Here is a 15,256-nt window from a genome sequence, read left to right as displayed (position 1 = left end):
CCCTGACATAAATAAAAAAAACTTCACAATTCCCCCAAACAAAATGACCAGCTGTAAGGAGGTGAACCCAGTAGTGCTGAGGCTTTCCAAAGAGTGACGCAGAAAAGAAGAGCACCTGCCCAAGGGGCTTGGCTCCCATAGAGAGAATAGGCACCCCAAGCACAAAAGCCTTAATGAGATCTGAGGGGAAGAGGAGTAACAACAACTGTAACGACTTTAAATATGCTATCTTCTCTTGTGTTGGGTGTCTCTAAGTGTAATAGCAAATTCTCCACAGAAAGCAGCCAAGGTTCAGCAAAAAAACATTGTTCAGGTTGTTCAGGTCAAACAACACTGACCTCTTTCTGAAAACATTCATGCTATAAAATAAGATAGATTTTCCTATTTTATGCTTTATGCAGTATCAGAACATGATGAAAACAGCTGTAGTACAATTTCAATGCCAGTCAATGATGGTAATCTTTAAGATATCTTACAAACATTTACAATGAAAGTCTTTAGGAAGCAATACTAGAAAACAAACTACTATGCCACTCCCCCTACACCAACTGCCAGCCCCCACCAGCTCATATCTGGTTTAAACTACCCCTTCTCTTAATCCACAGAGGTGGCAGTTCCTGTTGGATATCATAACCTCAAATAACAACATTGACATTTGCAAGCAAGAGTCACCAGGTCTGGATCACTTGAATAAGCTAATTGAGCATCCTGATTTTCATTAATAGAGAAGAAAAGGTTCTTCCTAAATCAATAAGACCTGTAGGTGATCAGCAAGTTAAGCAAAAACAAGTAAAACCCCATTATGATTGTTTGGTCTTACATGATAGCTTGTAAATTTAGGTCACAATGCATCTATAAAGAAGTATATGTGCTAAATGAATAAGTAGATTTTTGAGCCAATACAGGTATCACCCTGCATCCTGAAAAATCAGACTCATTAATATAATTTTGTAATTTGCTCAACTAAGAAAAATGTAATACCTTGAAAAAGTCTTTCTAATTTCATAGTAATAAAATTTGAAAAAGAAATGTGTTTTAAGAATTGTTCATAACGACTACAATGTTTTAAAAATTTAGCAGATTTAACCATCAAAAAGTCATTAAAACTTATCTGCCTTTAAAGTTCCAAATGAAAAATAATCAATACAGGGTTGTCACAAAATGCCTGCTACTTCCAAATTGTCTTTAGACTGCAAACAAACACTTTTTTCTTCTCGTAAGAAACTAGGAGTTGAAAAGATTGTAAAATTAGCAACTGAAATTCTACAAGAGTTGGTTTGTGTTTTCAGTGAAAATAAACTTAACTTTCTTTCTTGATTCAAACCTTTATAAGTTTTTGCTTTTGTAATATACACATCAAAATTCAATAAAATGTAAATCTGAGATAAGACTTCAGTCTATATGTCTCAAGTTTAATTTCCAGATATCATGCAACTTCAGCAACCTAAAGGTAAAAACTCTGCCTTAACCTTATAGGGAAAAGTGATTCATGAAGCTGATATAAGAAATCCTACAACAGTCTTTAAATTACTCATCTTTATTTCACCAAAGGCATCTGTGCAGATGTGGTTTTTCAATGCCAGATTTGCAGATGGGAGCAAGCAGAACAGGATTTACAACTATATTTGCAGAGTTTAAAAAGAGTAACTTAAACCTATTTTCTACATAGATTAAAGGTGACTTATCAGTCAGCTCCCAACTGTTAGCCTGCTGCGTTGAAAAACACCCACTACAACCATACACACAAACTCCACAACCAAAACTAGCAGGAACACATCGTAACTTCACGAAATGTAACATTAATAGAAAGCAGTTATTCAGAAGAAATTTAAATGTTTTGTGTTTTATGTACACTAAGGTTTTTATGTACACTAAGTGTTGTAAAGATGTTTGAATGTTAAATTGTTTTACAGCTGTGTAGAAACAATTACTTTATGGCGGATATAATGCCTTCTACATTATAAGATGTACATTAGAATACGATTATTACTTAACATCATGTATAGGTTCAATGATCAACACGTTCTCTTGAGTGTGGTACATGGTACCACGTGGTAATTATGGTACATGTATTTTATTTTTCCTAAATATTATCAACCTTTCTACTGAAGTGCTGCAATCCTTTAATTCTTAGCAATGAAAAAAAAAACTATTTGAGAATTCAGAGGCAATGATTAATAACATTTAAATAAAGAGGACCATAACACACCAAACTCAGGAACCAAAAGTTTATCATACCATTCAGGTGTCATTTACAGAATTACAAACAAAAATAACACAAGCCAGTGCTGGTTATTCTGTTACTGTATTGGTCTTAAGCATTTGAGGTAGCAAACTTTTCTACATGCATTCATATTAGAAATATTTCTCCACTCCTCCTTCTTCCCTCACTACTACTTTCCATCATCTCCAGTAATGCCAGGACTTCTCTCATTCTTGTTCATCAGTTCTTGTATAGAGCATCAAGTGTATATATCAACGGTGTCTAACAAAGGAAAAGACAGAAGGGCACACATTCATAACTGCATTGGTCTATATGCTAAAATCACATTTCAGGGCTGATATCTTTCTGACACAGTTTGCTATTTGTCAAGTTTTATGCACGTGTTAACTATTTGTTTTTAATTTGTCATTAAATAATGAAAATGAAGATAAAAATATCATGCAAAAGTATACACATGTATCAGATAAGCCCTTCTTTTTCATTTCCCTCTGAACAAAGAGTGGGCAAAGAAACAGCTCCAGCTGCCTGACACTTGTGCCAGCTCAGCAGCTCCTCATTTTGTGACCAGCACACCCATTTAGGTTGTGTAAATCTCAATTTGAAATATGTTCTCTTTGGCCATACCATCTGCTTTTAAAAGTTTATTCATGTGCATTGAAAACTTTAATCAAGGTGGGTTTGATTTCATTTTTCTGTTTCTGGGCTACTCCTGTTTGAACAGTAAATGGAAATACAACCTTTCAATAAATGCTGGGTTTTATGCAAGTGGTTCACCTTAATGTGGTTTTTTGTGTATCTCATTTATTACAGGGTAGGATGATGTAAAGCTGGCAAAGCTCAGTGCAAAGCAGAGAGTAGAAGATGGCCTGTCCTCCCAACACCACCCAAGAGGTAATTCCTTCATCAGAAAAAGGCCTGGGACAATCATCCTGGGATGTTAGGAGTGAGAAGGGTAAACAACATGACAGAAAAACAATTGTGTTTACTTGTAGTATTTCTACAAACTGATGTATTGATGCGCTCTAACAAAAAAACATAGCCCTGTTTTTCCACTTTGCATACGCCTGAGGCTCGAGCAGTTCATGTTATTTGGCATAGCTGATGCTAGTCTATCAAAATTTTGGTTTTGTGGTTTGTGGTTTGTGTTTGTTTTTTGTAGTGGTGGAATTTGAGGTTTTTTTGGTTGTTTTTTTTAAATAACTCTTTGGCTTTCAATGGACTATGTGTAAGAGTGTTTGGGTGTTGGTTTTGGGTTTTTTTGCCTACCCAAACTATGAGAAATTGTTTCTTTTTCACTGAAATTAATAGCAGAAATACAGAGAGATGAAGACAGAATTATGGGTGGATTTCTTCCCTTTTTTATTTAATTAAACTAACAATAGAAAATAAAAATATTGCTACTAAATATCACAGTTCAGTCATTTCACCTTAAACTAGAAAGCCAAAACACTTATGATAGTCCGGTTCAACAAATAACTATTTTTTCAGTGGTCCTATGACTAATACTTTAAAAACACACTTCATTTTGCTAAGGGTAAAGAATAAAGAAACATTTACCTGGAATAATTTAGCAAGTTTAGTAGAACTATTTAAAGAGGAATACTTATTCATGTAGATTATGAACTACCACGGGAAACTGTATATACTCTTTATTTATTTCAACAGTATACCAGGACTAGATCACTGGGACTTTGAAAGCATAACTAAAACTTTGGCTGATTTTTTAGTACTTCTACAAAAAGCCAAACAAAACCAAAAAAATCAGCACCATCATCTTCCAAAATAGCTCTATTTGTGGGTCTCATACAAAGACAGTGTGAGTATTGCAGGCTGCTTGATTTAGTGATTGTGTGGCCTGCTCAGGTCCAGCTTCCCCTTTTGATCTACCAGTAAAGTTTTCATTTCAACAATTGCAATATTTCATTAGTGATACCATCAAGTAGAACCCTAAAAGAGATTAACTGCTTTCACAGAGCCATCTCCCACTGTCCAGTGTAAGTAGACCAACAGTTTCATTAGTGAAAAAGAAAATCTGTAGCACTAAAACAAGTACTAAATAAGAGAAAATTACAGAACATTCATTGCAGCTGAGAGTACTATGCAGGTAGATCATTTTACAGGTACTGACACAAACATTTTTCAAGAAGGCTCAAGTGCATGAAGACAGTTTCCAAAAAAAAGTATATTTGAACGACCAGTAAAGAATAAAGCATACCAAGAGACAAAGTTTACAGAATAGGAAGATTCTTATAATAAATGTGATCAGTATTCACCCTGTTAATTAACACAAGCCTCATAATGTCTATGTTAGGTTTTAGGAGAGGCAGAAACTGTAAACACAGATGCAGTCTTACATGTTGCTGTCCTCTTAAGATGTCAGAAAAATACTCTTTGGAAAATAACTGAATATTAACACTTTAAAACAAAAGCTTTAAACACTATTACTTCTATCTTAAGGGAGAGAATGATTTTTTGAGCAGATGTGACAAATTCAGCAACTTAAAAATCACTTCACAGGTTTAAATTTTTAGAGTCCTACAAAGAAGCACGGTAGGCTTGTCTATACCAGTAAACTGAATATGTCTAGGGCTGTTCACTGACCTGAAACCAAGCAGCTTATAACTCCTTCATCCTTACTATTAGGCTTTCTTGATGTCCAACAATGAAGCTGAGTGAAAACAGAAAGGTTGATTGCCTGCTTGGAATTATCCCTGGCCTGACCCTACTCCAGAGCAACATTTGGGACCTGCCTGGGCCATCATGAGTTGGCTTGGGTAAGGCACTGACAAGAGCCATTCCAGACAAAAAAAACCAATTCCAGTACCTAAGAATGCTCCTGTGCACTGTTTACTAGCTCAGATATAGCATAGCTGGGTTCAAAAATAAATGAAGAAACAAAACTCCCTTCAAATGTCAATTTTTAGTAATTATTCCTTGCCTTTAAACCAGTATCCAACAGAATTCCTTTAAAAAAAATAAGTAATAAAGCTAAAAATCACTTGACAGTTATATTTTTCCTTCCAGCTTTTTATGTTGCCTAAAACATTTTAAATATTTCTTAGATATTAGATAACCTATGTAGTACTGAATCGATTAATGGCTCCACTCTCTGACTCTTAATCTATGTCACACTGTACTCTCCTCTGAGAATAGCTTCACTGAGCTCAGTATAAAGCAGAACTGACTGTGAATGAGCTGAAAGAATTGAAGCCTAGAGCTATGTTTAAAAATCTGCTCCATTTAGCAGCATGAGTCACACACATCATTAGCAATTCTTGCCATTTTTTCATTAGTGTTGTGATATTTGGTCTTTTTTCCAAAACCTCATGATTGGGCAAGAATTAGTTTTCACCTAAAGTTTCTAGTTCCCAGGCTGGGGGGCACACAGGGAGTCAGGGACAAATGGTTAAAAATTGATGAGCCAGCCTAATACTTGTGAGAGTCAGCGTTCTATCCTAGAACAACTACGCTCTGAAAGACTGCAGCCATTGCTTTCCCTAAAACCCTTGCAACAGTCTTTGGTGCATATAACATACCTTTCACCCAGTTAGACAGGATTCAATGTTTTGAAAACACATTGTGAGTGTATACATTGGTCATTATAAGAAATCAGATGAATTTCATGTATCAAGAAAGCTTTTACAACATCATAAATGTTGAAATTTTTGCATCTGCTAACATTAAAAAAAAGAAAATTTAAAAAGTAATTCAAATAAAAAATACCATACACAAATTGGTTTGTTTGGTTAAAAAAGTAATTCTTCCCTGAAGTTAGAGGGGCACAGAGTCACAGCAAATATGGGCAAAGTCATAATTTCTCCAAGTAAGTAACAATATACTGTGCCACACAGAAAATCTGCAAGCCAACAAAAAAAAATCAAATCATGGTGATAAAGATAAAGCATCATCCGAAACAGAAAACAACCTTACCCCAATATAAGCGAAAATAAAGTCTAATTCAAAAACACTTTTTCTCATTTGAAATATCAAAATTATGAAGGGACATGTAACACCTCTTCAAAATCAGCACTTGAAAATAAGTATCATACTTGTAAAAAAAACGAAGACTTAATATCTGAAAGTAATCCTGAAGCACTTTGCATGTGTCCTTTATTTAAAGCAGTCTTGTCCCATCTTTTTCTTACACAGAGATCACCTCTCTGTATTTTTCTACAGAACTTTATAAGCGATATTTGTAGTTATTCTCAAAAGCATTCAAGGCATGTGTGTACATTGCTTCATTTGGATTAAGCATTAATCCCATTAAATCAATCCCTTCTTTGTTCAAAGCATCAGGATTCAAAACCACAGGCACAGTCAGTTTTGAAATATCCTTTTCAAGTCAGACTTTTTATCTTAATCCATTTAAGTATACAGGAATGTAATGTGACCAAGTGCCCAAACTCTCTGAAACCTGACATTACTGGTCTGGCAAAAAGTATAATCACTAACATGAAGCAATCAGAGTGGTCAAATCTCCCTTGATTTCTCTTTTCTTGAAAAATCAATTCACCATCTTATCTGTGAGCAGCTTCATTCACCTTTTTTGCCCCTCCTCCTCCAACTCCTGCCTGCATTGCTAGAAGAAAAACAATACACAGCTCCAGCATATCAGCAGAGAAAAACAATAACACAGTACTAGAAAACACCACACTACGCAAATTTCTGGGTATTTAAAAAGGGCATATCTTTGTTTCCCATATAGTAAATTTTACCATTAAACATTTAAAATCTTCACTAAAAGATGAATGTTTAATTATGCCAGCCTCTAATTACTGTATAAACCCCCAGGCTCTGTATACATGTAGATGAGAGCAGCAGCAACGCAACATCTCACCCATGATGCCAGCAGCTAAAGTTTTAGAGACAAAATAAAGACTAGGTCAGCTAAACAGAACTGGAATGTGCTCATACAGAAATAATAGCAACAACTACCGCATCCTGTTTCCCATAATTCAGATCCCATATTCCTGATGAAAAAGTCATGGATGGGCCTTTGCACCTGAACATGCCAGATGATGAGCAAGGCATGGACATACGCGCCTTTAGTTTCCACCAAATTCCATGGTGTTTTTCCTGATATTATCAGCATCTTGCAAGCTTGAGCCCTAGACATCTGCAGATACTCAACTGTTCATGTCTCCCAAAATCTAGCACTCAAGATCTGCACAGTACTAGCAGCTCTGAGCGCTCCTTCAGTATTAAGTTAAAAAGCAAAATGTCATATAAAACTGTTGATGAAATCAGTTTTCATTAGTTAGAGCTAAAAGACCTATAATCTTTCCACAGGAATTATATGTATGCCTAATGGGGTGAATGCGTTCTCAATTTGAATAATTATTTTTCATAGGGTTTCAAAAAGCACTTCAAATTGCCTGAATGGCATAATCCTGCATGTATACTGTTATGCTGTAATATCATCCACTAGTTGATGTATGAGGCTTTCTAAAACTCTGATTTACTTTCCTGGTTTTAGAGTAGCTTCTCTCCAGTTCTCATTAGCACATTGCAGTAACTCTGAGGGGTCTGTAACAAGCTTTTTTCTCCTTCCAGGTGCATGATAGGACCAAATTTGGAAATTTAATTAACACTCTGCAAACAGCTAACAAATGGACTACAGACATGCTTTAGGACTTGCAAATTGTAATCAAATAATTTCAAATACTTCCTTGAGGAGAAAGCTATGTATCATCAAGGTTACTGATAAAAATAATTATCAACCTATTTCTAATTAACACATTACACTGAAGTAAGTTAAAATGTATTTGTAGATGTATAAGGGACATATCAGTATAATTATTTGGGTTTTTTTCTTCTCTTGTGCAACACACAGAGCCAGGTTACCTTGTCTTCTGCCCAAAATATACCTCAACAGTAATACGTATCTAGAAGGTGAAAAGTACTAAAATACAGCTCATTCATAACTCATTATGAAAAATGTCAAGTCACTCAGAACTTGCACATAATCTCTGAAAAGAGCATATACACCTGCAAATTAAAGTACTTAAAATCTAATGATTAAGCAAGGTAAGAATGCCTTAACTCTTCCCTTGAGAACAGGTGCTGGGACCAAGTTCTTGATTTATGACTTCTCGGGTAATACCTTCCTGCTGATGTAATGTCTTCTCCCACCTGACACCTGATCCTGGAGTAGCTCCTTTTGTAAATTCTTCTGGCTTAAGAGTAGTCCCACTGTCTTTATTACTGATGTTTTACAGCTCATTTATTTCTTAAAATGAACTCCCGTGAATGAAGTTCTGTAAACACTTTATAATATACTTACCAATATAAATTTACAGTGCTGTTCACTTAAAGTGTTACTTAACTTATTCCATAAACAAGATCCATTATGATGAAACCTCCTTTGAGATATACTACATGCCTGTGCCAAGTCTCACTCTGTCATTTCACTAAATAGGAAACAGAGAGTGTTCCTCCTTCTGAAAGGAGCATCCCACTTCATCTTAACACTTAGATTAGTAGACATTTTAAGAAAGTTTCCCAGAGCACATGCTCTTCTTAAATAACAACTACACATAGTCAAATAACGTACTACTTAGCAACAAGTCTGGACCCTACTTTGGAGGTGCTAGGGCCATATCTGCAGCGCCACACAGCAGGATTTGTCATTCCTCTTTTAATCCCCTCCAAACTTATAGTATTAGGATGTTTAAAAAGAAACACAGTAAACATCCCTTTACAAAATGAGAAAGTACAAAATCCAGAGAAGTCAGTCACTAAAAGTCCTAATAGGAAGAAATCTAACCACATCCAGAAAGGTTTGATCTGGTTCACAGGAAGCAAGCTCTTCAAAAAATAAACAGTGCTAGTCAAGCATTTTGCTAGATATGGTGGCTAAAATAAAACATATAGAAAAATACATGTCAGTTTAACTGAAGAATTTCACATAGTCTGTAACTGTACTATCATAGAATCATAGAATATGCTGAGTTGGAAGAGGTCCATCATGATCATCAAGTTCAACTCCTGGCCCTGCACAGTACACCCCAAGAGTCACACCATGTGCCTGAGAACATTGTCCAAATGCTTCTTGAACTCTGTCAGGCTTGGTGCTGTGACCACTTCCCTGGGAAGCCTGTTTCAGTGCCCAACCACCTTCTGGATGAAGGACCTTTTCCTGATATTCAACCTAAACTTTCCCTAACACAACTTCAGGCCATTCCCTCAGGTCATCAGAGAGAAGAGACCTGTGCCTGCCCCTCCACTTCCCTCATGAGGGCGTTGAAGACCACAATGAGGTCTCCTCTTCTCCAGACTGAACAGACCAAATGACCTCAGCCACTTCTCAAAGGGCTTCCCCTGCAGACCCTTCACCATCCTCACTGCCCTCCTTTGGTCACTCTCTAGGAGCTTAATATCTTTTTTATATTGTGGTGCCCAAAATTGCACACAGTACTCAAGGTGGGGCCGCACCAGTGCAGAGTAAATTGGGACAACCACCACTTTTGTACAGCTGGTTATGCTGTGCCTGACGCACCCCAGGACAGTCTTGGCCCTCTTGGCTGCCAGGGCACTGCTGACTCATTTTCAACTTGCCATCGACCAGGATCCTCAGGTCCCTTTCCACAATGCTGCTCTCCAGCCTCTCATTCCCTGGTCTATACACACAACCAGGATTGCTCTATCCCAGATGTAGTGTCTGGCACTTGCCCTTGTTAAACTTCATACAGTTGCCCATCTCTAATTTGTTGAAGTCTCCCTGTGGGGCCTCTCTGCCCTAAAGGGGTCAACAGCTCATTCCAATTTAGTTTCAGCAGAAAACTTACTTAGTATTCCTTTTAGTCCTGTGTCCAGGTCATTAATGAAGATGTTGAAGAGAACTGGGCTGGGCTGAGGATGGAGCCCCTCAGAACCCTACCAGTGACAGGACACCAGTTTAATGTTACCCCATTCACTATAACTCTTTGTGCTTGACTTGTGAGCCAGTTGCTTACCCACTGCATGATGTGTTTATCCAGCTGTGTGCTGGACATTTTGTCCAGAAGGATCCTGTGACAGTACCAAAAGCTTTACTGAAATCTAAAAAGATTACTATGCACAAGCCTGACAAGTTATTGAACGGAAGACTTCAGAAAGTATGGAAGGAACAGGTTGCAAGGTGCTATTCTTATTTAATCTAAAGACTAGCCATGATATTTACAGGTTCACTTGTTTTAAGACAGATAGAAAGTGCTGTCAAGATCCTGACCTATTGATTAACAAAAAGGTTGTTATCTGCTAGATGTAGATTATGCCTAATAAATTGAAGGCTGAACTGGTGCACACCTTTTTTTGAAAAAGACATCCAATTTTAAATAAAACACTGAGCTGTAGAAGAGTTTGTTACATTTTCCATTAAGTCTCTTTGAGTTACTGGTGGGTACAAAATGAGTGTACCTATTAAATAAATAAAAATTAAAAATCCCATTCTAATTTCAGTATCATTTTTTCTTATTTTAGCTTCTGGCAATTCAGTTTTTTCTTTCCTATTTTAACAATTACTTTAAAAGAGTTTTCAGCATTATAGATCATCTCTTTGTAAAGGTACCACTGGTCTGAATGAACAACATCTATCCTCTTTACAAAGTGGACCAGGCTCATTTTTCTATATTATAACATTGTATTCTTATAATATTTCACAAGTCCAGAGATTTAATTCCAACTATGCATATGCAACTATTTAACTATTCCTACAGTAGTTCCAGAAGACTCTCTTAACCTAATTCAAGCACCTTGAAAAAATTTCAATATTTACAACTAGAAAAGAAGTATTAAAAAATAAAAGCTTCTAAAAGTCTTAAAAAAAAAAATCAGTTTTTGTGACAGACACTCTGGCTTTATCCCTTGAATGTTAGAGAGTACAACATAGCCTACTCTCAAACCCCAAAAGTGCTACAGCAGATGTTTTAGCAATAAAGTTGAAATACAAAAATTTGGTGACACATAATTGATCTCAGAAACTGCTTTTAGCCCTACCTTTTTTATTACTATAAAATATAGATACAAAATGCCTCTTTATACAAAATTGAACTTTGAAAGACATTTAAAATAAAAACCCATATTTAATTCTTTTATGGGGAATAGAAAGTCTACCTTCAGACTACTTAAGCACTGAAAGTAAAGCATTGACTCCATCAAACTGTCAGAAGAAAGTTAGAAACTTCAATTTATTTAAAATACTAAAAAGGAAGAAAATTATTTTCCTTTTTTCTGTCAGCTCTTTTTTTCAACTGTATAAATGAACAGAAGGAAAGAGGATTTTTCCAAGATGCTATCTCTGCTCAATTTTATGGTGATGGATGTATTGATATCTCTATGTCAGTAAAATACAGCCTAGGAAAAGCAGTATAATTTGGGATATTTAAATGAATATGCCACTGAAGTAAAGGAGTACTGAAGTGATAATTAAATACTGTGTTACATACACTTGTACATTACAGACAAGAACACATTGTGCAACTCTTATTTGCACTGGTGAACACTTATAGGAGTAGTCCTATTGACGTCAGTGAGACTACTTATGTGGGTAAGAGCTCACTAACATGTGAAGAGTTGTGCAACAAAGCCTCAAACATATTTCATTCCACACATTGTTTCAAGCTTTGTTCCTCAACCACAATTTTTTCCCTAATAGTGTTAATAATATAATTTCATTAACGTTACCACTCAGAAAAATATGTGAGAACATACAACTTGTTCACTGGTATTTGACATAGCCCAGTGCTTCAGCAAAACTCTGAATCAGAGGCACACAAGAATTGCAGATTCACTGAGGATGGCAGGCATCTCTAGAGATCATCACCAAGCCCACCCTCTGCTCAAGCAGGGTCACCTACAGTGAGTTGCTCAGAGTCCTAGCCCATCAGCTTTGAGAACCTCTAAGGGTTAGAGAATCTGCCAAGAAGAACCTGGTTCCATCTATTTTACTTTCCCCTCTATAAGGTACTTATACACAAGTACCCCCCAAGTCTCTTTTCTCCAGTTTGAACAGACCGGTCCCAATCATCTTTATGGTCCTTCACTGGACTCATTCCACTATGCCCATATGTCTCTTGTACTGGTGAAGCACAAAGCTGGGCCCAGCACTCAAGATGTGTTTCAGTAGGGCTGGGGAGATGGGCAGAATCACCCACTGACCTGCTGGCAATGCTCTTCCTAATGTAGCCCAAGATGCTGCTGGCCTTTGCGTGAGGGCACACTGCTTGTGCAGGTTCAATAGAATTACAGGACCCAATGCCATAAGGATTTCTACTTCCTAGTAGGTGAAATAAATTAAAATACTTTTTACTGACTTGAATGTTGGCACCACAGAATAAAAACCAACATATGGCATTGGTTGTTTTTCCAAAAGCTTTCACTGCTGTGGCAATCCTCTACACATGCAATCTCATCTGGCAAAACATCTTATATTGATACTATTTTAGACGGGAATTCAAATAATATATTTGTTACTATTTTAAGATTTTCTTGTTGGCAACCACAGTAAAACAAAGACGAAACACAATGTTTCAGTCATGCCCCTAGTTTTTATTATAAAGCTTAAGCAAATGCTAAGGATCCAAGGCTAGTTTCAAAAATTGAAAATGAGCAGCTGCATCTTTTCCCTGTCCTCCTCCCCTTCATCATCTCCCCACCCTCTTTTGTTTGTTTTGGAGACAGTGTAGCTCATAAACACATGTTCACCTTCAAAAAGCACTGTTAGAAGAAAAAGGGGGAAGGAGGGGAGAAGAATTGGAAAAAACAGAAGTGAAAAGGAAACCAGGAGATGAAAACTGAGAGCATGTGTTTGTATAGGACTCAGGAAACACCTTATAAAAAATCTCGAATTCACAGAATGCATGTTTTACATTGTGTCTTTGCTATAATGACTTATGCAAACTTTTCACAGGCAAGGATGATAAAGTACTCAATAAGAAAAAAAAAATACGGGTAGAATCGCTTGCAATAGTCACTTTGTAATAACCTGGTTTCACCTGAAGCCTACTTGAACTTGGCCATTGACTACATTCAGAAAACACTCTAGAACTATAATGATGTCCATATAAGACGGACACACTAAAACAGGAAATTGGGGCATGTTTCCACAGGGCTGGTCATAAATTTTCACTTTAGTGTATTACGGTCCTGGAGGCTGAGATTCTGATTTCTGTCCAGCTCACTGGACAACCAAATAGTGCTCATGAGATCATAATAGGTCCCTTACAATATCTTAGAATGACAAAACAAAAATTCTAAAGCAATACCTAAATAATCACATTAATAGCACAAAAACAGACTGATCCACTTCCAAAACTAGCCAGTTAAAAGATGTATCATAACATACCAAATAGGAGAAGTAAAAGAAAGGACTACAAAAATTTCAAATCAGACAAAATAAAGAGATTTAACAAATGGGTAGCTTTCAATGTTTTTAAAGTTCTTCATATTCATATTCACTCTGGGAAAGCCTCCAAGACTGCAAACTCTGTAGGATGGAGAATATAAATTTTAATACTATTCAATTGAACTGACAATGGCATGAAAGATCTGGAGAAAACCCAGGTGACTCCATGTCACCATGCAAGAAAAATGGCAGCAGGAGGTCTCTCAGGGATATGGTATCAATGACAAAAAGCAGTTATAAATAACAGCACATTACTGTTTCACCTTTAGTACCATTGTCACATTATTTTTCAGAGTAATGGCTTAGTAATTTTGTGAACAGCAGTGTTGGTGCTGTTCACATTACTACACGAGCTAATGAACATACCTGACAGCCAAACTCATCTAAGTCCCTGGCATGTCTTTCCAGCACACAAGCAATCCTGCAAAGCTTATGTTTAAATGACTGTGACACATACTCTTCATTGCAAGATATCCAAGCATTCTGAGGTCAACAGACACTAAATATTTTCATAAGTAAGTTAAATGCACTTAGTATGACAGCAGATGGGGAAATTTTAATCCGTACAGATTTTTAACTGGGTGGAGGTGTGTGTGGAGGGGTGTGTGTGTGTGCAGAGATTAGTAAAAGGAACAAAGAGGCAAGCAAAGGGCTAATGAAAAATACATTGACTCAAATTATTTAGGCACAGTCATCTTCTTGTGTGATAGACAGGTTCAAGAAATACCGGATATATTATCAGCAGGAAAAGGTCACAGGGTTCCATACATGAACACTTAAGTAAATGGGTAGAATAAAGCTAGGAGAAAGCACATAGAAAATGCCAAAGCAAACCTGAGAGGCACGAGGACGAACACAGGTCAGAGAGTACAAAGACTAAGAAGGTAAAGGAATGAAGCTCCTATGTGAGTAGTCACCACACAGAACTGGAATGAGTAACCAAACACAAAAAAATTAACCAGAAAAACAAACAAAACACCCAAACCAAACAAACAAAAACCCCAAACAAACAAATAAAACCCAACTCAAAACATAAATTAACAGCTTTTGCCAAAATCAAGTTATCCTCTCTACTTATGTGAACCTTTATTTAGTAGCAAAGAATGAACAGTGTGAGGGTAGGAATAAGCAGCCTGGGTTGAGGGAAGGCAGGATCTCTTCATACAGCAACATTGATAATCTCCTCTAGTCTACAATGATTGTGAATTACAGCCTAAAATGTGGTAGAATGAATGCATGCTCTCTGAGAGGCCACGTAGCTACAGTTTAACCTGCAAGTACAAAAATGTCCAGAAAAGATCAGCTAAGATGCTTTTTGGATACCATAAACAAGTACTTATTAAAAAAATCTAACCAATTAGTTTCTTATAAATAGCTGGAAAGTAGAATTTACCAAGAAACATAAATATTCCAACATCCTGAAATTTGCTTTTATTTGTAATCAGTATTAAAAAGACAACTTTACAGAAGAATGAAAATTGGAGACTTTTTGTTTGTTTTTAATTTTATTACTTAGTACTTTATTTTCTTTAGAATTTTGAAAAATTTAAACCGAATTATTAACTCATAACTCATCTTTCTATTAGAACTAATTTGTTTGTACTTTTATTTCAACAAAGCTGAATTTTCCAGAAAGTACAAGTGAGTGG

The 15,256-nt window shown here is 36.4% G+C and overlaps 1 protein-coding gene across 5 annotated transcripts in view; it reads right to left on the bottom strand.

Moving 5' to 3' along the window:
* PDE10A (phosphodiesterase 10A) overlaps window positions 1–15,256 on the bottom strand; it is a 353,359-nt gene that overhangs the window by 99,877 nt on the left and 238,226 nt on the right. The gene's annotated exons all lie outside the window — the stretch shown is intronic.

Source organism: Manacus candei, unplaced genomic scaffold, assembly GCF_025592945.1.
Source record: "Manacus candei isolate 608988 ecotype Guabito, Panama unplaced genomic scaffold, ASM2559294v1 h1tg000081l, whole genome shotgun sequence".
NCBI lineage: Eukaryota > Metazoa > Chordata > Aves > Passeriformes > Pipridae > Manacus > Manacus candei.
The sequence above is the reverse complement of the archived record's forward strand: the minus strand, read 5'-3'. Positions and strand labels throughout refer to the sequence as shown.